We start from the raw sequence: 21,981 nt of genomic DNA, 5'->3' as shown, positions 1-21,981 counted from the left end.
AAACATGGAAATATATTTTAAAAGACTGCCTATATTTAACCTATATCAGATTTCTTGCTGTTTTGGGGAAAAGGAAAGTAAAGGAGAGAAGAAAAATTGGAATCAGATTTCTTGCTGTTTTGGGGAAAAGGAAAGTAAAGGAGAGAAGAAAATTCTTGCAAAACTGAATGTTGAAAATTATCTTTACATGTATTTGGAAAGATAAATACTAGTGAGAAAAATAAATAAAACAAAACAAAAACAAATAGGTGCTTTCCCCTTTTCTATTTTCTCTTTGGAATCCAGAACTAGTGGTGGTATTGCTGGATTAAAGACCCTGCACAGTTCTGTAGCCTTTTGTTTATTCCAAATTGCTTTCCAGCATGGCTGATCAGTTCACTGCATTGTGTCCCAATTCTTCCACATCATTTCCAATATTTGCCATTTCTTCTTTATGTTGTGTCAGATAATCTGATAGGTTGAGCTGGCATCTCAGCTAATTTTAATTAATTTAAATCGCTACTTATTAGAGAGTAGAAATGCCAATTCACACTTTTGTAAGTGTCTTAGATGATTTTATTGCCGGGAATTGCTGTCATAAATAGTTGCTCATCATACTAAATTGCAGTTACTGTGCACAAAGTTTTCCTGGTTCTGCTTCCTTCACTTTGCATCAGTTATGTAAGCTTTCCCAGGTTTTTCTGAAAGTGCCCTGCTTATCATTTCATCTATCACAATAATTTCCATTGCAACCATAGGTATAACTTGTTTAGTTATTTTAAGATTGATAGACATTGTTGCCACTTCCAAGGCTCCTTCACTCCTAGTTCCGTATCTTGCACTGATTGATTAATAGAAGTGTCTAGCAATTGCTCACAACTAGATGACATCTTGGACTGATCGATTTGATAACTCAATCAAAGAGGTGTTTGTTCTTACTTAGGACATAGAGCATCCATGTGGATTCCAAGGGTAATACAGAACGCCTGGCTCTTCCAGTCATCCGTGACACATCTAAATTACTTTGTGTTTACTCATGCATGTGTCATCCTTCTTCCACCCATCCAGCATCATTGAATCCCTAGCACCCACTTAAATGCTTTCAATGAGCAAGTGTTTTTTATATCAGATTGACTAAGCCTTTGTCCATGTGATTTCCAGCCCTCCAGCCATGTACTTGATCCCATTGCCACCATCATGGTGTAATATTAATGTGACTCCATGGGATCCTTTGTCCCCAATACCCCACACTGACCATGCTGTGACCACATCCTCGTAGATCTGCCAAGGAAATTGTGGATCCCCTCACTTATTGGGATTACTCTGCATTGAATTCGAATATGGTTTGACAGTCAACTCCTCTTTTCTTGTCCATCTGTGTAACCCTTAGCCAATCATTTCCACCAACAGTAGTGGAATCAGGTACTAAAAAGTATTTAAATATTGATATGGAGACTCCAAAACAAAACACTTCTGCACCAAGTCGTCCATAAAGTGAATAGTTGGTTCAATTACTGCATAATGATTACTAACAGATGATTTTCCAAATGATTTTCAATTAAACTCACTTATTTAAAGCTTAACTGATAAATCTCTCTGCTTTGGCTGGAAGAAGTCCCAGCTCCTTAAAACCGCCACCCTGTGGAGTTTCATACTTCACTTCATACCAGAAGGGATGCTCAGATCCTATGATCCAGACTGAGGAGGAAGTGTTAATGAACATTGAGACCCTTACTGAAGTATCTTATAGATAGAGTTCTCTTCTCTTTTCTTCCCACTGTGATCATTATTAAGATTTTATAATTTAAAACTAAATTAACTGATCAAATATTTAGAAAGTGCCAAATGTTTTTGTCATATACATAGGTTTTAAGAGTTCCCCCAGCAGCATCTAGATAAAAGGGTGTTTCCTTTCTAAGGGCACTTCTGTTACACTGCTTTCTCAGATTTCACAATGTAAGAAAGGTTTTAGTTCTACTGATGTTATTGATCAGGTGCTTGGAAATAATTTCTCTGATCCTTCCTGTTAGATCATTTTAGTCACATCCCAATTATTTATACAGTGTTCCCTACATGCCAGGGTTGCTTTCTGAAGCTTAATTTAAAGAACTCCAGAGCCAAGTCTCCCATTATACTTCAGACTGTAGTTTAATGTTTGATTTCCAGCTGTAATCTGTGAAATGGATCAGCATTTTGTTAACTTTCCATGCCAAAATGAAAAGTACCGTTTTCCCTTTCTATAGAATTTTCACTTTCCAAATACATGCAAAGATAGTTTTCTACATTAATCTTTGCAAAGCTTTGTGTTCCAAATTTTTCTCCTTCCCTTTTCTCTCCTTCCCTCCCCAAGACATCAAGCAATCTGATATAGGATAATACTGTGTAATTCTACTAAATGTATTTCCATATCATCATGTTATAAAGAAAAATCAGATTAAAAGGGAGAAGAAACAGAAGAAAGGACAAAACTAAGCAAATAAACCAACAACAACAGCAAAGAGTAAAAATACTATGCTTTGATTCCCCACTTAGTTTCCATAGTTCTCTTTGGATATGGATGGCACTTTCCATCCCAAGTCTATTGGAATTGCCTTGAATCACCACATTTTTTAAAAAAGCTTTTTATTTTCAAAATAAATATCAAAATGGATAGTTTTCAACAATATTTATCCCTGCCTTCCCCCACCCCTTCTCCTAGAGGCAAGTAATCCAATACATATTAAATATGTGCAATTTTCTCTATATATTTCCACAATTATTCTGCATAATAAAAATCAGATCAAACAGGAAAAAAATGAGAAAGAAAACAAAATGCAAACAACAAAAAGAGTCAAAATGCTATGTTGCGATCCACAGTCCTCTCTCTGGGTGCAGATGGCTCTCTCCATCATAAGACTATTGGAAGTGGCCTGAATCATCTTGTTGTTGAAGAACCATTTCCATCAGAATTGATCATTGTATAATCTTATTGCCATGTAAAATGTTCTCTTGGTTCTGCTCATTTCCCTCAGCATCACTTCATGTAAGTCTCTCCAGGCCTCTCTGAAATCACCCTGCTGGTTCTTTCTTACAGAAAAATAATATTCCATAATATTCATATACCATAGTTTATTCAGCCATTCTCCAACTGATGGGCATCCCCTCAGTTTCCAGTTTCTTGGCACTTCGAAAAAGGGCTGCCACAAATATTTTTGCACATTTCCCTCTTTTAAGATAGCTTTAAGGTACAGATCCAAGAACTCTCCAGAATGGTTGGATCATTTCACAATTCTACCAACAATGTATTAGTGTCCACATCCCCTCCAGGATTTATCACTATCTTTTCCTGTCATCTTAGCCAATCTATTAGGCATGAGGTGGTACTTCTGAGCTGTCTTAATTTGCATTTCTTTAATAAATAACGATTTAGAGCATTTTTTTCACCCGACTAGAAATGGCTTTAATTTCTCCAAATGAAAATGAACAATTTACCAATTATGGAATGACTTGTAGTCTTATAAATCTAAGTCACTTCTCCATATGTTTTAGAAATGAGGCCTTTATCAGAAACACTGGCTTAAACAGCACCTTTCAAAGTGGCAAGTATTTTGTCCAACCGAATTCCTCTAAGGTCTGAATATTCTACTGGTTCTCTTCTGCACAAGCAAGATACTGTATGAAGTACTTTCCAATCATGTGCTTCTCCCAATATGTTTAAATATTTCATCTCACTGTAAAGGAGACCACTTTATTATTTTTTTTGTTTCAGAACAAAAAAATTACCCACATGAATTCTTGAATTATAATTACTAATTGCTGTATTGAAATCTCATTTTTCCTAAGTATATACATTTTTCAGCTGACTCATTAAAAAATATGGTGGCATTCTGAACTCCCTGCAATTGTTTCTTGATTTTTCAGAATCACCAAAACAGCAAAATCAATTTCTTTTATTTTCTTAATTTGCTCTTCTAAAAGTCTTAAGCATAACTATTTGAGCCAGACTAAAAAAAAATAGCCCTTTCTCTAACAATCAATCAGATAATATGTATTTGCCAAATTTCCATACAATGCTTCAGTCTTAAAAAATGTCCTTTGTGATTTATTGATTGGAGAAGGGAGATGTGCAGTATTTGCCAAAGAGACATTTCTTCAGGTCCTTTTTATTGCAAAGAAATAAAAACCCTCTTCTTTTTCATCTACTTGCTCAATTCTTCTACTCTTAATAATCTTTATTCTAGGGAATGTTCACTTCAAGTGAACTCTTCAAGTATTTGTGACATAAGACCAGTGAACTGCAACACTGTCATATATTATTGGGGTCTCAAAGGCAGATGTCCCTCTTAGTTTTCACTATGGATTTATCAGGTTTTATATGAAAGTTGCTTTTATATAAATTCAATTTTAGTCTGCTGTAAAGAGCCAGCTTTCACTTGGGTGCAGATAAAGAGGCTGATAATCAGCTTTGCTTTTGAACAGCTTTAGTTTGAATTGCCTCCTCCTTTTACAAATTACAATTTTGTAAGTTATTATTGTATCTAACTGATCAGTCAATTTGCTTTTCATCAAAAATTTTATAGTGATTTTATATTATTAATTTTATATATATATATGTATATATATATATATATATATATATATATATATATATATATATATATATATATATATAAAATTTTAATTTTATAGTGATTTTAAGTGAAGGGAAATCCTTCTTACTCCAATTTAATTTTTTGGATAAAACCAAATCAATATAAATGTATTGTCACTAATATCAACAATCACCAATTGCCAGAATTTCAAGGATCAAGATCCATTTTCTCAATCAGCTTTTACTTTTACTTTTCAAAATCGAATTACTTTGAAAAGAGAAGGTGATGGGGCAGCTAGGTGGCTCAGTGGATAGAGCACCAGCCCTGAATTCAGGAGGACCTGAGTTTAAATCTGATCTCAGACACTTAACACTTCCTAGCTGGGTGACCCTGGGCAAGTCACTTAACCCCAGCCTGGGGGGGGGGGAAGAAAGAAAAGAGAAGGTGACACTTCAACTTTTGGGATATCATTGTGCACCTCACATTGATCCAATTAAATATAAATTAAATTGACATATGAGTAGCTTAGAACTGTTATATCAATTTCACTATACCTTTGATAGTAAAGCATGTGACTATTCTTTATGATCTACAATAAAATTCATCTCAGTGTTAAATGATTAACAATAGCTTGCATTAAAAAGATCCTTTGATTTGTAGCATAATAATTTCGTGATTTTAAGTATCTGCTTTAATTAAAAACATGAACAGAAATATTAATCAGAGCTAATAGAAATTGTACTACTGGAAAAACTCTCTGGAGACTGCAGGTATAATTTTTGGTCTATTTTTAAAAAATTACTCAGAAGTCATGTCCATTTCTTTAGTTTGTTTGTTTGTTTTTAATTTAACCCACTGTCTATGTTCTGGTAAAATTCAGTCTTCAGCCACTCTTACCCTGACTTATGATGGCCTTAACCAGAAATATAGAATTGTTTTTATCTTTTAGTCACTTCATAGTTTTAATACAAATTTTCACTCTCTCTGGGTTTACATGAGATGCTCCTTCACTCTGGGAATCCCCAATGTTGAATCAATAACAGGATTTTCTCAGTCTTCTCAAGTTGGTTGTTTAGAAGCAGCAAGCAATAAAAAATAAATGAATTCTAACTTGCCCTAGCTCTGTCCCTTTGGACACTGAAGGTGATCTTAAACAAAAAATCCACATTTACATTATTTATACTCTGCAATACACAAGTTATCCTCTTTAAGCTTTTTAAAAGTACACCCTTTAAACCACTTTGGAATCATTGATCAAAATTATTGATCAAAAATGATGGTGACAGGTTTTGTTGAGAGTTGAGAAGTTAGAGGTCAAATCTTGATCTTTAAATTAGTTCTTAGTCACCAATTTAAGTATCTAATTAGATTCTGTGTCAGTGACCCCCAAAGTCTATTACCATTTTGCCCTTTGGGTTCATTGACGCTGCCATGAAACCTTCGGCCTTCATAGCCTTCCTTTTTCTTTAAACAGTTCTGAGTGAGATTGATTTATTTATAATAACATTTATTATAAAATTATAATTTTATTTTTATTTAATTTAAATTAATTTTTAATTTTTACTTATTTTCATCTTTATTTATTTTGTTCTTATTTATTCATTCTATTCATTTATTTATTTTTATCATTTCTTCATTATTTATTTATTTCTCAGCTGATTCATCATTCATTCATTTATTTATTATTTATTTCTATTTATCTATTTATTTATTAATTTTATTCATTTATGCATCATTTTATTTACTTATTTATTTTTATTTGATTATTTATTAAATAAATAAAGATTTATTTAATTCAAAGTAATTCAAAATAATTATTTATTAACAATGAAAACATTCCCTTGTTTAGTGAAGATGTAGAGTGTGGAAAGGGCCTCTGAATGGGGCTAAGTTGGCATAATAGCTTTGAATTTGCCTGTTTTTTTCAAGCCCCCCTAGTTTAGTGCTCTTAAAAGCTCTGCCTGATCTTAGACAGGGATTGATTGAAAAAGGCAACCTTCCTCATCCTTGCACCCAGGATCTGGCCCAGCTAATCACTGGCATAGCATAAATGCACAACTTCATTGTTGTGCTTATTGTTCAGTCATGCCCAAAAGCTGGGACCTCACTGACCATAGTGCTCCAGAGAACCCCACTCTCTCTTGTCTGTCCAAGTTTCAAAATCAAAGTAAAAAGGCATTTAGACATAAAGTCAGACTCATCACCTGCAGTTTGGGGAGGCTTACCTGTATCTTGCAGAATCTGATGTGATTCTGTAAAATCCTAGACAGTCTTTCTTGTGGGAGATGTCTGGGGAGTGCTATTTTGGGGGGTCCATTGGAGACCACAGACTAAAGGGGCTGAGATCTGCACTTTGTATTTCACCAATCGCCAACAATGTGGACCAAAAAAAAATGACCTGTCACAAAGGCAACTGAGGCAGAGATCAGAGTGTGTCATTTTATTAGAGGGACTCGTAGTCCTTAACAATTGACTCAACAACCTCCCTTTTGATCAAGAATTCCTTTGCTCACAGTCTGGGGTTTATTGATACATTCAGAGGCCATTAAAGGGTGTTATATGTCCATGATAGTCACGTGTTCATGATCGGTCAGCTGCAAAATGGGGGAAATCTTAGATGGATTAAAGGAGATGCTCATCAGCAGGACTCTGGAAGTTGCGGGAGAAGTTTTGAACCTTAGGTGAGAGGGCAGAGAAGCCCAGGGATGCGGGTCTCAGAGCGGGGTTCTCCTCACACATTCATGGGGAGTGGGGGGTGTGGAGACCACAGTTCTCTCCCTCTGTCTCTAACACAAGTTACCATAAGCCTAACTAAGCGTAAATCTATCCCCGCACTTAATCCATGTCATATAATGATCGATACCTAGTGGGTTAATTTATCCCAACCTACAGGACTCCCATCTGGCAGCATCACCAGCAGCCGGGTTCTAGCGTACCCCACAAAGCCATCCTGAATACTTAGCAAAACCCACTGACCTGAGGAAAAAGTGAGAAGTAGCAGAAGTATTCTCCTGGCCCCTTTCTGCTTGTCAGCTTAAAACCTGACTTCTCACAGCTACAGTAAAGTGATTGATCTACTCTAGATGGCCGCTAGGGGATGCCGTAGTGCACAGAGGACTTGGCTTGGTCCTGGAAGACTCTTCCCCAGTTCAAATCTGGTCTCAGACACTTCCTGGCCGGGTGACACTGGGAAAGTCCCTTGTCCCTGTTTCTCATTTGCCTCACCTGCACAATGAGCCGAAGACAGAAATGGGAAACCTTCAGCTCTCATTATGGCACATGAGGGACAAAGCATTTTCTTCTGTGTTCATGCTCATGATCCTCATGAAGCACGATTTGTGATTTGCTCTGATCCCATTTGGGGTTTTCTCGGTGGACATCTCGGGGGGCTTTGCCATTTCCAGCTCACTTCACAGATGAGGAAACAGAGGAGAACAAGGTGGAGAGACTTGCCCAATATCACACAGCTACTAAGCGTCAGAAGCCAGAATTGAATTCGGGAAGATGAGCCTCCCTGCCTCCAGTCTCCAGGCTGTCCACTGTGGAGCCCCATAGAGGCCCAGGGTGGAGTTTACTGACCCCTTTTGAGAGACGGGGAAATTGAGGACCAACTCTGACACTCTCCATCTTTCTGCTAACCCTTCTGGATTTGTGCCTGCCATGAAAAGTCAGATGGCTGCTTACAGATGTAAGAATTTATTTCTTATCCCCTGAGGGGGAGGATCCCCCTCCCCAGCATGATGCCTTTTTTAGAATCTGTGCCACATTAAAGAGTGCGCCCCCAGCCCCATCTTCCCCAGCCCTTGGGCTCTGTCACCCTCCAGCCAGACCCGGCTCTCATCAGGGCCTGGGTCTAAACTCCTTTGCAAAGATGCTGTTTCCTGCCCTTGGGAGCCAATTTCTTCCCTCTCTCTCCATCTTCTGTTCCAAGACCTTCCAGCTCTGCTGTTCTGTGTCCCGGAGGTTCTATGTCCATGGATGAGCCCATGTGGCGAGCCTTCCTTCTCATGGACGGAGGATCCATTTGGGGCTCCCCGGGAGGACATTGTGTGAGGTGCTGCTTGAGGGCGGGTCCTGGGGCCAACCCAAATAGATCTGTGCACTGAGCCAGCTTGGGAGCGAGCCAGGGTGGGATCCAACATAAATGGCAGGTCCAAATTCTCAGAGACCGAGAGTGAAAGCCCAGGAGAGGCGTCCAAGTCAGAAGGCCCGGATTGGGTGTGAGAGAGAACAAAGGACCCCAGACCTGCCACAGTCTTGGGCCAGTCCTGTCAACATCTCTATAGGGCCGAAGTCTCTTTTGGACAGCCTCGGGCACTTTTTGTGGTTCCAGGTCTCTGGTTGGCCTGAGGTTTGATTGGTCTTTCCCAGTCCTGCAAATGCCTCTGTGGGGCCAAAGTCTCCTTTGGATAGCCCCAGCCAGTTCTCCAGGTTCACGGTTTCTGGTCTACCTAGGTTTGATGGGTCTTTCCCAGATGGACACCTGGGCAAGCAAGCTCTGTCCTTGAGAACATACAACTTCACCCTCATTTTCTTCCTCCCAGTCTCAAGAATCCCTTCCTGCTCAGACGACCGCTCCCAGGCTCCCCCTCACCAAGCTGGACACCAGGGTGTCTGTGACATCCCGGGCAGGATCCCGCTCACTGACTGAGAGAAGTAGAGGAGGCTGGATCTGGGTGGGACCGTGAAAGGCACAATGAATGTTAGAGCCGGAGGTTGGCGCATCCAGCTGCACCACGGGATTCTGGAGGAAATTCCCAACCAAGGCAGTGAGGAGCTGGTGTGAGGACTCCCGAGGACCGCAGGTTTGGGGGGAACCATAACTTCTAAAAGCAGCCTGGAGCCGATCCAGAAGAAGCAGCTGGCTGCAGCACTGCCCTGGATCTCTCTGTTTGCCCAGGAGACTGCCCCTGACCCTGGCGAGGAGAGCTGGCTCAGGGAAGGGCTCCCTGGGACCCAAAGGAGAAGGAAGAGGCAAGGGAGAGGAGTGGGCTGCTGGGCCAGGAGCAGGCTCTTGGGGATGGCCTGGATAGCCTTGAAAGGATGCTCTCACCCTCCCCCCTCCAGTTGCAGTTCCTAGGGAACCGAGTCCCTAGTTTGGTTCTCCCCAGGGGTACTTCTCAGCTCCCAGTCTAGGAGGCAGTGGCCTTCCTTCTCAGAGCATAAAGGCTTGAGAAAACCTCCTCAGAGGAGGGGAAGCCCCCATTGAAAGGGAGCCTGAAAATCTTTTTTTTTTTTTTTTTTTTTTTTTTTGAAATCTAGACTTTACTATTTCAGAAAGGCCCTGCAGTGCTGATTATCCCCTTTTGAAGGATGAAAATTAACTTAAGGTTCGTTTGGTTATTGTTCTTTTCTTTTTTAATCATGGGAGGCTTCTAGTTTAAAAAAATAGTCTATGCTGAAGTTGCTATTTAATTCCACCCAATACTAAGTCCAGAAACACTGTCTTTATGTGTTGATGTGCATAAACATTCCCAAACCCTGGATAGCAAAAATATTTTTATTTATAATTTACAGTTCCACAAGTGAAAATTATACATATTTTACACATACACTTTCAATTTGTTAAATTTGCACACATCTACAGAACTTTCACACAACGAGCACCTGAAACTGTGGAGGCAGTAGGAAATACAAACACTAAAATGTATTTATTAACCAAATGATAGCTAAGCACCCTGCCTCACCTAAGTAATTCATGTATATACACATATATAGATAGATAGAGATGTAGATAGATAGAGATATACATACACATGTATAAAAATTCTCTCCCTTCCAGATTCAACTATAACACAGCAGCTCCTTTTTGTATTTTTTTAAAAGAAAACCATGCCTCTTATTTTATTTAAACTGACTCAACTGTATCAGATTCTGTTTTAATTTCATTAGCTGAATCTACGCTATCATCTGTACAAGCTGGTGTGATATCAACTGGTTCTTCTTTAACTTTGGAACTGTCACAAGGTTCCTGCAATTTTTTTTTTTTTTTGACCATGTTCAAGGGATTTTCAACAAAATCCCTTAAACATTGTCAAAAAAAGAATACTTGCTGGGAGTTGGTGTACAATCTAATGAAGATGTATTTTAATAATCTTCATAACATGATGGATGGTAAGTCTTTCCATCTACTCGGATAGCATTTTTAAGATGCCATTCCTCTTCCTCTTGATCCCAGTATTGATCAAATTGTTCCTGACATATTTCACAGCTCTCACCTGCCCCAGCGGGTCCAGCAGGGACACTCTGAAACTCCTTTTCTTTAACAGCTTCTTGGTTTTTCAACAGAACCTCTTCATGTAGTTTTTCAAAAACCTGGCTCTTTGCATGTTCCTCATCAGCTATTCCCTCAAATTCTATCCAGTCCGTTACACTGCAGTACCACCCCCTATGTGTAACTTTTCTGCTAACATCCTTTTTAGCTCTATTTTGTCGGTAATGCCAGTCCAAGTGGTGTGCATAATCGTCAGCCTGGGATGTAAACCTCAGTCCACAAGAAGAACACTGGATACCAGTATACAGGCGGTTTATAACACTAGCATAACGCTGTTTCAATTCTTCAACTGTGAAATTAGTGAGGTCAGGAACATCTTGATGTTCACTTGGAGCTTCTCCTTTTTCCTCAGGAGGAGGCTGTGCAGCAACGTCATTTCCTTGAGTTGTTGCTGAATCAGGTTGGGATAATTTCAGTATTCCTGCTTTTAGCAGTTTTGAGAAGAGTTCATTCACATCAACCTGGCTGAGATGATTATCAGGATATGCTCTTGGAAGAGCACCTGCTGAATTCTGAACAAAAGTACCAGGATTTTGTGCATGAACTGGTAAAAACTGCTGTCCTTGTCCAAAAGATACAGGCTGAGTAACTCCAGAGACAAGCTGCTGAGATGGCTGAATATTCCCAAGTGCAGTTGGTGTGGGCAGATTACCAAAGTTTCCATACTGAGGACCCTGAGGATTCTTTTCCTCAAGATAATGTCCAGATGCTCTGTTCAGTGGATTTGAGAACTTTTGCGCTCCAGGGCCATGTGGTCCATCAAAATTTGGTTCCTGAGGTGAATCAAACACTTGCTCATGTCTTTGGAGCTGTCTTCCTTGCGATGGTGCATTCAACGCACTGTTAGGAGGGTCATTATATGGGCCAGTGTGACTAAAAGAGTCACTGTCATCAAGTCTCTGTGAAGAATGATTGTCAAACCTTGCACCTTGAAGACCAAGAGGAATATCAAATCTTGATGCTTGCAGGTGTTGTGGACCATCAAATCCCTGAGGCCCCAATCTTGGTTGTACCTGCTGACCAGGTGGCCCATCAAACCTTTGTGAGCCCTGTTGACCAGGAGTTCTTTCAAACTCAGGACCATATTGACCGTGCAAGCCCTTAGATCTTGGCAAGAGAGATGGTTGACCTGACTGACCATCAAATCTTGAAACATGACACCCCTCAAATCTTGGACCACCTTGGCCTAATGGTCCTTCAAATCTCATACTACCTCCTTGTACAGAAGGACCCTCAAATCTCATTCTACCACCTTGCTGGAGCAAAGGGCCTTCAAATATGATTCTACCACCTGGCTGACCATGGGGTCCCTCAAACCTAATTCTGCTTCCTGATGCACTATGGCTCCCCTCAAATCTCATTCCACCTACAGGCTGACAATGACGTCCCTCAAATCTAAGACCACCCACATTCTGGCCAGCAGGGCCCTCAAACCTCAAACCACCTGTGGGACCCTCAAACTGCAAACCAACAGCTCCTTTAAACCTTAAGCCACCTCCTCCTGCCTGTCTAAGTGGCCTTTTAAACCTCAAAGGAGTCCCTCCTGGTCTTTGAGGACCTTCAAATCTCAAAGGGCACCCACTTTCTAGCTGACCTTGTGGTCCTTCAAACCTCATGGGCCCCCCTCCCCCCCTCTGTCCTGGTGAGCCTTGAAACCGAAGAGAAGCGGGTGTTGGGGGTCCATCAATTCTCGGGTTTGGCTTATTAGGTCCTTCAAAAATCCTTTTAGTTGGGCCATCTCTCCTTGCTACAGATGGCCTAGAAGCTCCATCAAATAATCTCTCATCTTCAAGTAATGCTGTGAGTCTCTGCTTTCTTGTATTCTTGTCTGCTTGAATATCTTGATGCCGGGCTGCCTGCAAATGTTTTCTCTGAGTCTTCATATCTAGGTCTCAAGTGCAAAACGCTCACTGAATGGAGACCTTTGCTCTTCTGAGGGTCCAGGGTTCAAGTCCCTGTTCAGGTGCCAAAAGAGAAAGGTCCGGGCTAGCTCAGTCTGAAGGGCTCAGAATCAGCCTTTGTCAGGATGAGCCAAAGTCTTTGCCCCACGTTGGGCGCCAATTGTAATGTTCTGAGAGGCTCTCAGTTGAAATCCTCTGAGAATCCTTTTCTCTGATAGCAGGTTTCTTGGGAGGGTTCTGGAGCCTCTAGCCAGAGTGAAGGTAGAATCTGGAATCCTCTTCTCCCTGAATCCTGGCTTTGAATCTCCTCCAGCTTCCCTGAAGGTTCTCCCAGTCTAGAGTGACTCTCAGACTCAGTGTTGCCTTCTTTTATGCTAGCAGAGAATGGGCTTGGGAGAACTCCCAGGGGCTTGTGGGAACTCCTTCAGCCAATGAAATTGCTCCCTTTGGAGGTGTAAACTCCCTTTGGAGGTGTAAACTCCCTTTGGAGGTGTAAACTCCCTTTGGAGGTGTAAACTTCCTTTGAAGGTGTAAACTCCCTTTAAAGGTGTAAACTCCTTTTCAGAAGTCTAAAGGTGTAAACTCCTAAAGGTGTGAACTCTGAGCCAGAGAATTGTTTAGACAACCTGAGTTATCACCTTGTAATCCTAACACCACCCCATCCAATCTTTTGCCAGAACCTGTCAGTTTTACCCTTGTAATACCTCTTAAATATCCTTAGTATCTTTTTTTAAAAATTAATTTTATATTTATAATTTTTTGACAGTATATATCATGAGTAATTTTTTTATAACATTATCCTTTGTATTCATTTTTCCAAATTTTCCCCTCCCTCCCTCTACTCCCTCCCCTACATGACAGGCAATCCCATACATATTAAATGTGTTACAGTATAACCTAGGTACAATATATGTGTGTAAATCCAATTTTCTTGTTTCATGGTAAGAATTGGATTCCGAAGGTATAAGTAAGCTGGGTAGATAGACAGTATTGCTAATAGTTTACATTCACTTCCCAGTGTTCCTTCTCTGGGTGTAGCTATTTATGTCCATCATTGATCAACTGGAAGTGAGTTGGTTTTTCTTTATGTTGAAGATTTCCACTTCCATCAGAATTCGTCCTCATACAGTATCATTGTTAAAGTGTATAATGATCCCCTAGTTCTGCTCATTTCACTCAGCATCAGTTGATGTAAGTCTCTCCAAGCCTCTCTGTATTCCTCCTGCTGGTCATTTCTTACAGAACAATAATATTCCATAACCTTCATATACCACAATTTACCCAACCATTCTCCAACTGATGAGTATCCGTTCATTTTCCAGTTTCTGGCCACTACAAAAAGGGCTGCCACAAACATTTTGGCACATACAGGTCCCTTTCCCCTCTTTAGTATTTCCTTGGTATATAAGCCCAGTACTAGCACTGCTGGATGAAAGGGTATGCACAGTTTGATAACTTTTGGGGCATAGTTCCAGATTGCTCTCCAGAATGGCTCGATTCTTTCACAACTCCACCAGCAATGTATCAGTGTCCCAGTTTTCCCACATCCCCTCCAACATTCATCATTATTTGTTCCTGTCATCTTAGCCAATCTGACAGGTGTGTAGTGGTATCTCAGAGTGGTCTTAATTTGCATTTCTCTGATCAGCATGATTTGGAACAGTCTTTCATGTGAGTGGATATAATTTCAATTTCATCATCTGAGAATTGTCTGTTCATATCCTTTGACCATTTATCAATTGAAGAATGGTTTGATTTCTTATAAATTAGGGTCAGTTCTCTATAGATTTTAGAAATGAGGCCTTTATCCGAACCTTTAACTGTAAAAATTTTTTCCCAATTTGTTACTTCCCTTCTAATCTTGTTTGCATTAGTATTGTTTGTACAGAAACTTTTTAGTTTGATGTAATCAAAATCTTCTATTTTGTGATCAATAATGATCTCTAGTTCTCCTCTGGTCATAAATTCCTTCCTCCTCCACAAGTCTGAGAGGTAGACTATCCTCTGTTCCTCTAATCTATTTATGATCTCATTCTTTATGCCTAAATCATGGACCCATTTTGATCTTATCTTAGTATGCGGTATTAAGAGTGGATCCATATCTAATTTCTGCCATACTAATTTCCAGTTTTCCCAACAGTTTTTTCCAAATAATGAATTTTTATCCCTAATGTTGGAATCTTTGGGTTTGTCAAAGATTAGATTGCTATAGATGTACCCTTTTTTGTCCTTTGTATCTAATCTGTTCCACTGATCTACCGGTCTATTTCTTAGCCAATACCAAATGGTTTTGGTGACTGCTGCTATATAATATAGCTTTAGATCAGGTACACTTAGACCACCTTCCTCTGAGTTTTTTTTCATTAGTTCCCTTGCAATTCTCGACCTTCTATTCTTCCATATGAATTTTGTTGTTATTTTTTCTAGGTCATTGAAATAGTTTCTTGGGAGTCTGATTGGTATAGCACTAAATAAATAGATTAGTTTGGGGATTATTGTCATCTTTATTATATTCGCTCGGCCTATCCAAGAGCACTGAATGTCTTTCCAATTATTTAAATCTGATTTTATTTTTGTGGCAAGTGTTTTGTAATTTTTCTCATATAATTCCTGACTTTTCTTTGGTAGATGGATTCCCAAATATTTTATACTCTCAACATTTGTTTGGAATGGAATTTCTCTTTGTATCTCTTGCTGTTGCATTTTGTTAGTGATATATAAAAATGCCGAGGATTTATGTGGATTTATTTTGTATCCTGCCACTTTGCTGAAATTTTGAATTATTTCTAGTAGCTTTTTAGCAGAGTCTTTGGGGTTCTCTAAGTATACCATCATGTCATCTGCAAAAAGTGATAGTTTAATTTCCTCATTTCCTACTCTAATTCCTTGGATCTCTTTCTCGGCTCTTATTGCCGAGGCTAGCGTTTCTAGTACTATATTGAATAGTAATGGTGATAGTGGGCAACCTTGTTTCACTCCTGATCTTACTGGGAAAGGTTGCAGTTTATTTCTATTGCATATTATGCTTACTGAAGGTCTTAAATATATGCTCCTGATTATTCTAAGGAATAGTCCATTTATTCCTATACTCTCAAGAATTTTTAGTAGGAATGGATGTTGGATTTTGTCAAATGCTTTTTCTGCATCTATTGAGATGATCATATGGTTCTTATTAATTTGATTATTAATATGGTCAATTATATTAATAGTTTTCCTAATATTAAACCAGCCCTGCATTCCTGGAATAAATCCTACTTGATCATAGTGTATTATCTTGGAGATGATTTTCTGAAGTCTTTTTGCTAATATCTTATTTAAGATTTTAGCATCAATATTCATTAAGGAGATTGGTCTATAATTTTCTTTCTCAGTTTTCGATCTACCTGGTTTAGGTATCAGTACCATGTCTGTGTCATAAAAGGAGTTTGGTAGGACTCCTTCATCCCCTATTTTTTCAAATAATTTATATAACATTGGGGCTAATTGTTCTTTAAATATTTGGTAGAATTCACATGTGAATCCATCTGGCCCTGGGGATTTTTTCCTGGGGAGTTGATCAATAGCTTGTTCTATTTCTTTTTCTGAAATGGGACTATTTAAGACCGGTAGATCAGTGAAACAGATTAGATACAAAGGACAAAAAAGGGTACATCTATAGCAATCTAATCTTTGACAAACCCAAAGATTCCAACATTAGGGATAAAAATTCATTATTCGGAAAAAACTGTTGGGAAAACTGGAAATTAGTATGGCAGAAATTAGATATGGATCCACACTTAACACCATATACCAAGATAAGATCAAAATGGGTCCATGATTTAGGCATAAAGAGGGAGATAATAAATAGATTAGAGGAACAGAGGATAATCTACCTCTCAGACTTGTGGAGGAGGAAGGAATTTATGACCAGAGGAGAACTAGAGATCATTATTGATCACAAAATAGAAGATTTTGATTACATCAAACTAAAAAGTTTCTGTACAAATAATACTAATGCAAACAAGATTAGAAGGGAAGTAACAAATTGGGAAAATATTTTTAAAAACAAAGGTTCTGACAAAGGTCTCATTTCCAAAATATATAGAGAACTGACCATAATTTATAAGAAACCAAACCATTCTCCAATTGATAAATGGTCAAAGGATATGAACAGACAATTCTCAGAGGAAGAAATTGAAACTATATCCACTCACATGAAAGAGTGTTCCAAATCACTACTGATCAGAGAAATGCAAATTAAGACCACTCTGAGATACCACTACACACCTGTCAGATTGGCTAAGATGACAGGAACAAATAATGAAAAATGTTGGAGGGGATGTGGGGAAATTGGGACACTAATACATTGCTGGTGGAGTTGTGAAAGAATCCAGCCATTCTGGAGAGCAATCTGGAATTATGCCCAAAAAGTTATCAAACTGTGCATACCCTTTGACCCAGCAGCGCTACTACTGGGATTATATCCCAAAGAAATACTAAAGAGCGGAAAGAGACATATATGTGCCAAAATGTTTGTGGCAGCTCTTTTTGTTGTAGCTAGAAACTGGAAGATGAACGGATGTCCATCAGTTGGAGAATGGTTGGGTAAATTGTGGTATATGAAGGTTATGGAATATTATTGCTGTGTAAGAAATGACCAGCAGGAGGAATACAGAGAGGGTTGGAGAGACTTAAATCAACTGATGCTGAGTGAAATGAGCAGAACCAGAAGATCACTGTATACTTCAACAACGATACTATATGAGGATGTATTCTGATGGAAGTGGAAATCTTCAACATAAAGAAGATCCAACTCACTTCCAGTTGATCAATGATGGACAGAGGTAGATACACCCAGAGAAGAAACACTGGGAGGGGAATGTAAATTGTTAGCACTAATATCTGTCTGCCCAGGTTGCATGTACCTTCGGATTCTAATGTTTATTGTGCAACAAGAAAATGATATTCACACACATGTATTGTACTTAGACTATATTGTAACACATGTAAATTGTATGGTATTGCCTGTCGTCGGGGGGAGGGAATAAGGGAGGGGGGGTAATTTGGAAAAATGAATACAAGGGATAATATTATAAAAAATATATATATATATATATATAATAAAAAAAAAAAAAAAAAAAAAAAAGAAATGGGACTATTTAAGCAATTTATCTCCTCCTCTGTTAATCTAGGGAGCCTATATTTTTGGAGGAAGTCATCCATTTCACTTAAGTTATCAAATTTATTGGCATAAAGTTGGGCAAAGTAACTCCTTATTATTTCTCTAATTTCCTCTTCATTGGTGGAAAGATCCCCCTTTTCATTTGTAAGACTATCAATTTGATTTTCCTCTTTCTTTTTTTTTGATCAAATTTACCAAAGGTTTATCTATTTTATTGGCTTTTTCATAAAACCAACTCTTGGTTTTATTTATTAATTCAATAGTTTTTTTACTTTCAATTTTATTGATTTCTCCTTTTAATTTTTGTATTTCAAGTTTAATTTTTGGTTGGGGGTTTATAATTTGGTCTTTTTCTAGCCTTTTAAGTTGTAAGCCCAATTCGTTAATCTTCTCTTTCTCAATTTTCTTCAAATAAGCCTCTAAAGATATAAAATTTCCCCTTATTACTGATTTAGCTGCATCCCAAAGTTTTGATATGATGTCTCATCATTGTCATTATCTTGGGTGAAATTGTTAATTGTTTCTATAATTTGCTCTTTCACCCAGTCATTCTTTAAGATGAGATTATTCAGTTTCCAATTACTTTTTGGTCTATTTACCCCTAACTTTTTACTGAATGTAGCTTTTATTGCATTGTGATCTGAGAAGAAGGCATTTATTATTTCTGCCTTCCTACATTTAATTTTGAGATCTTTATGTCCTAATATATGGTCAATTTTTGTATAGGATCCATGAACTGCTGAGAAGAAAGTATATTCCTTTCTATTGCCATTCAGTTTTCTCCAAAGGTCTATCATACCTAGTTTTTCTAATATTCTATTTACTTTTTTAGTTTCTTTCTTGTTTGTTTTGTGGTTTGATTTGTCTAAATCTGAGAGTGCAAGGTTGAGATCTCCCACTATTATAGTTTTACTGTCTATTTCTTCTTGCAGTTCTCTTAACTTTTCCTTTAGAAAGTTAGATGCTATACCACTTGGTGCATATATGTTTAGTATTGATATGGCTTCATTATTTATGCTACCTTTCAGCAGGATATAGTTTCCTTCCTTATCTTTTTTAACGAGATCTACTTCTGCTTTTGCTTGATCTGAGATAAGGATAGCTACCCCTGCTTTTTTGGCTTTACCTGAAGCATAATAGGCTCTGTTCAAACCTTTTACCTTTATTCTGTATGTATCTCCCTGCTTTAAGTGTGTTTCCTGTAGGCAACATATTGTAGGGTTCTGCTTTTTGATCCAATCTGCTATCCGTCTCCGTTTGATGGGATCGTTCATCCCATTTACATTTACAGTTAAAATTACTAATTCTGTATTTCCTGCCATCGTATTATCCCCAGATTATGCTTTTTTCCCTTGACCCCCCTGATCCCCCTCCCCGATATTTAATTTACAGACCCCCCTTGTGACACGCAACCCTCCCTCTTTTTTTTTTTTTTTTAGGATCCCTCCCCCCTCCCTCCAAGTCCCTTCACTTATTCTCCTTTTCCTTTTCCCTTTTCCTCTCCCCCCTTTTAATGAGGTGAGAGAAAATTCTCTGAAAAACAAATATGTTAATTATTTACTCTTTGAGCCTCTCCTGATGAGAGTAAGATTCACACAATGATTCTCCCCCTCACTAAGTTCCCTCAGATATGGTGTATTTTCTATGCCTCTTCCTGGGATGTAGTTTCCCTCTTTTTATCACTCCTTCCCCTTTTTCTGAACCGACCTCCTTCCCTTTACTACACCCCCCTTTTTTTCTTTTATATCAGTAAAATCAAATTATCCTTGAGTATTTTTTATATACCCACAACAGAGTTACAGTTCTCAAGGGTTCTGTGTACCTTTTTCTGTTTCTCTTCAGTCTTGTGGATGTAGATCAAATTTTTTGTTTAAGTCTGGTTTTTTTCTTAGAAACATATAGAATTCCTCTGTTTCATTGAATGACCATCTTCTTCCATGGAAAAAGATGCTAAACTTAGCTGGGTAGTTCATTCTTGGTTGCAGTCCTTGATCTTTTGCCTTACGGAATATCAGGTTCCAGGCCCTTCTATCTTTTAATGTGGAGGCAGCCAGATCTTGGGTGACCCTTATTGTGGCACCTTGGTATTTAAATTGTTTTTTTCTAGCTGCTTGCAGGATTTTCTCCTTTGTGTGGTAATTCTGCAGCTTAGCCACTATATTCCGTGGTGTTCTTTTGTTAGGGTCTATTTCAGAAGGAGTTCAATGAATTCTTTCCACATCTACTTTCCCTTCTGTTTCTATTATCTCTGGACAGTTCTCTTTGATAATTTCCTGTAAAATAGAATCTAGGCTCTTTTTTTGGTCATAGTTTTCTGGAAGTCCAATAATCCGCAGATTATCTCTCCTAGATCTATTTTCCAGGTCTATAGATTTTCCCAGTAAGTATTTGACGTTGTTCTCCAGCTTCTCATTTTTTTTGTTTTGTTTGACTGATTCTTGGGTTCTCTGTGAATCATTCATTTCTATTTGTTCCATCCTGACTTTTAAGGAGTTATTTTCTTCTTTCACAGTTTTTAGTTCTTTTTGTAAATGCCCAATTTCGTTTTTAAATGAATTATTTTGCTCTATTGAATTTTTTTCCATTTCCCTAATTTTTTTTTTGAGAATTATTTTCTTATTCCAATTCAGAAATTCTATTTTCTTGAGACTTTTTTATCTTTTCCAATTCAGAAATCCTACTTTCCTGTGTTTTTTTAACCTTTTCTAATTCATAAATTTTGTTTCCCTGCATCTCCTGTGAATTCTTTATTTTTTCCAACTCCAATTTCAGGACGTTGTTATTCTCTATCATAGCTTCCCTTTCCTTTCCCCATTTTTCTTCAATCTCCCTCAATTTTTTAAGAGTTTCTTCTAGGAGAGAGTTATGTGATGGGGGGCAGGGATTGTTCCCCTTTGGGTTATTATCTGCTGACTCTCTGCTGTTAACTTCCTCGGGGTTGGATACCCGCTCTTTCTCTGTATAGAAGGAATCGATGGTTTTTCTAGCTTTTTTGCTCATATTTATAAAAATCTTTTGGGGTCTGTCCCTGGGGTAGGAAATTATTTATTTACTTCTTTACCAGCTTCCTCCCAGACCAGATGGATGCAGAGGCTCCTGCGCCTGAGCTAAGATAGAGCTCTGGGAGAGAGTTCCCCACCCCCTCCCTGGAAGTGCCTCAGAGGTGATTTAGCACTGCTGTGCGGAGGGCGCTGAACAGTAAAGACAGCAGGAAGCCCAGCCTATGTGTCCGGGTGGGGAGTGGATGTCTGCAGCAGGTGACTTGAAAAGCCCCTGTGCTCAAACTGGAAGTGTCTGCCAGAAACCGTGGTCCCTAGTTCAAAGGTTCCGCTTCTCTGGGACTTCCTGGAGCTGAGTTCCACTCCCTCCAGCTAAACTAGGCAGTGTGTGTTGCCTTGGGCCGTATCCACCCACTTGTCAATCTCTTAACTATTCTCAGGTGGTAGCTGAGGCCACACCCCCTGGTGCCGAGTCTCTGCTGAGTCACCCCCAGGATCGGGGAAAATCTAATCTGAGTTTTAAAATATTTTGGCTTTCTCTTCTGAACTGCTAAATAATTAGCAGAGAAGAGCTAACAGCCTGTGCCAGATTCCTTTACCTCAGTGGCTTCTCTGATCCCAGAGCCCTTCCCAGCGCAATGGGCGCAGTATGCGAGCACCCAGCCGTCTGTGCTGGCCTCTCTTCTTCCTCCCCTGAGAACTGACCTTTCCTGTTGAAACTCCAGATTCTCTTCAGCTGGTAAGTCGTGCTTCCAGTCCTTGTGGTATCTATCAGTCCTGAGCTAATTTTGAGACTTAATTTATCTAATTGGTTGTGAGGGAGTGAGGACGTTCACTGAGTCGTGTGTTTCTTCTCCGCCATCTTGGCTCCGCCCTGAGAGTAATTACACACATACACTTTCAATTTGTTAAATTTGCACGCATCTACAGAACTTTCACACAACGAGCACCTGAAACTGTGCAGGCAGTAGGAAATACAAATACTAAAATGTATTTATTAACCAAATGATAGCTAAGCACCCTTCCTCACATAAGTAATTCATGATTCATGTATGTGTGTATATATATATATACACAAACACATATATAGATACAT

At 38.8% G+C, this 21,981-nt stretch overlaps 1 pseudogene; it reads right to left on the bottom strand.

Moving 5' to 3' along the window:
• Positions 1-10,398: 10,398 nt before the first annotated feature.
• LOC141552560 (pre-mRNA cleavage complex 2 protein Pcf11 pseudogene) lies at positions 10,399-21,928 on the bottom strand (annotated as a pseudogene).
• Between the last annotated feature and the right edge of the window lie 53 nt (positions 21,929-21,981).

The sequence above is a fragment of the Sminthopsis crassicaudata genome, chromosome 2, assembly GCF_048593235.1.
Source record: "Sminthopsis crassicaudata isolate SCR6 chromosome 2, ASM4859323v1, whole genome shotgun sequence".
Classification (NCBI taxonomy): domain Eukaryota; kingdom Metazoa; phylum Chordata; class Mammalia; order Dasyuromorphia; family Dasyuridae; genus Sminthopsis; species Sminthopsis crassicaudata.
The sequence above is the reverse complement of the archived record's forward strand: the minus strand, read 5'-3'. Positions and strand labels throughout refer to the sequence as shown.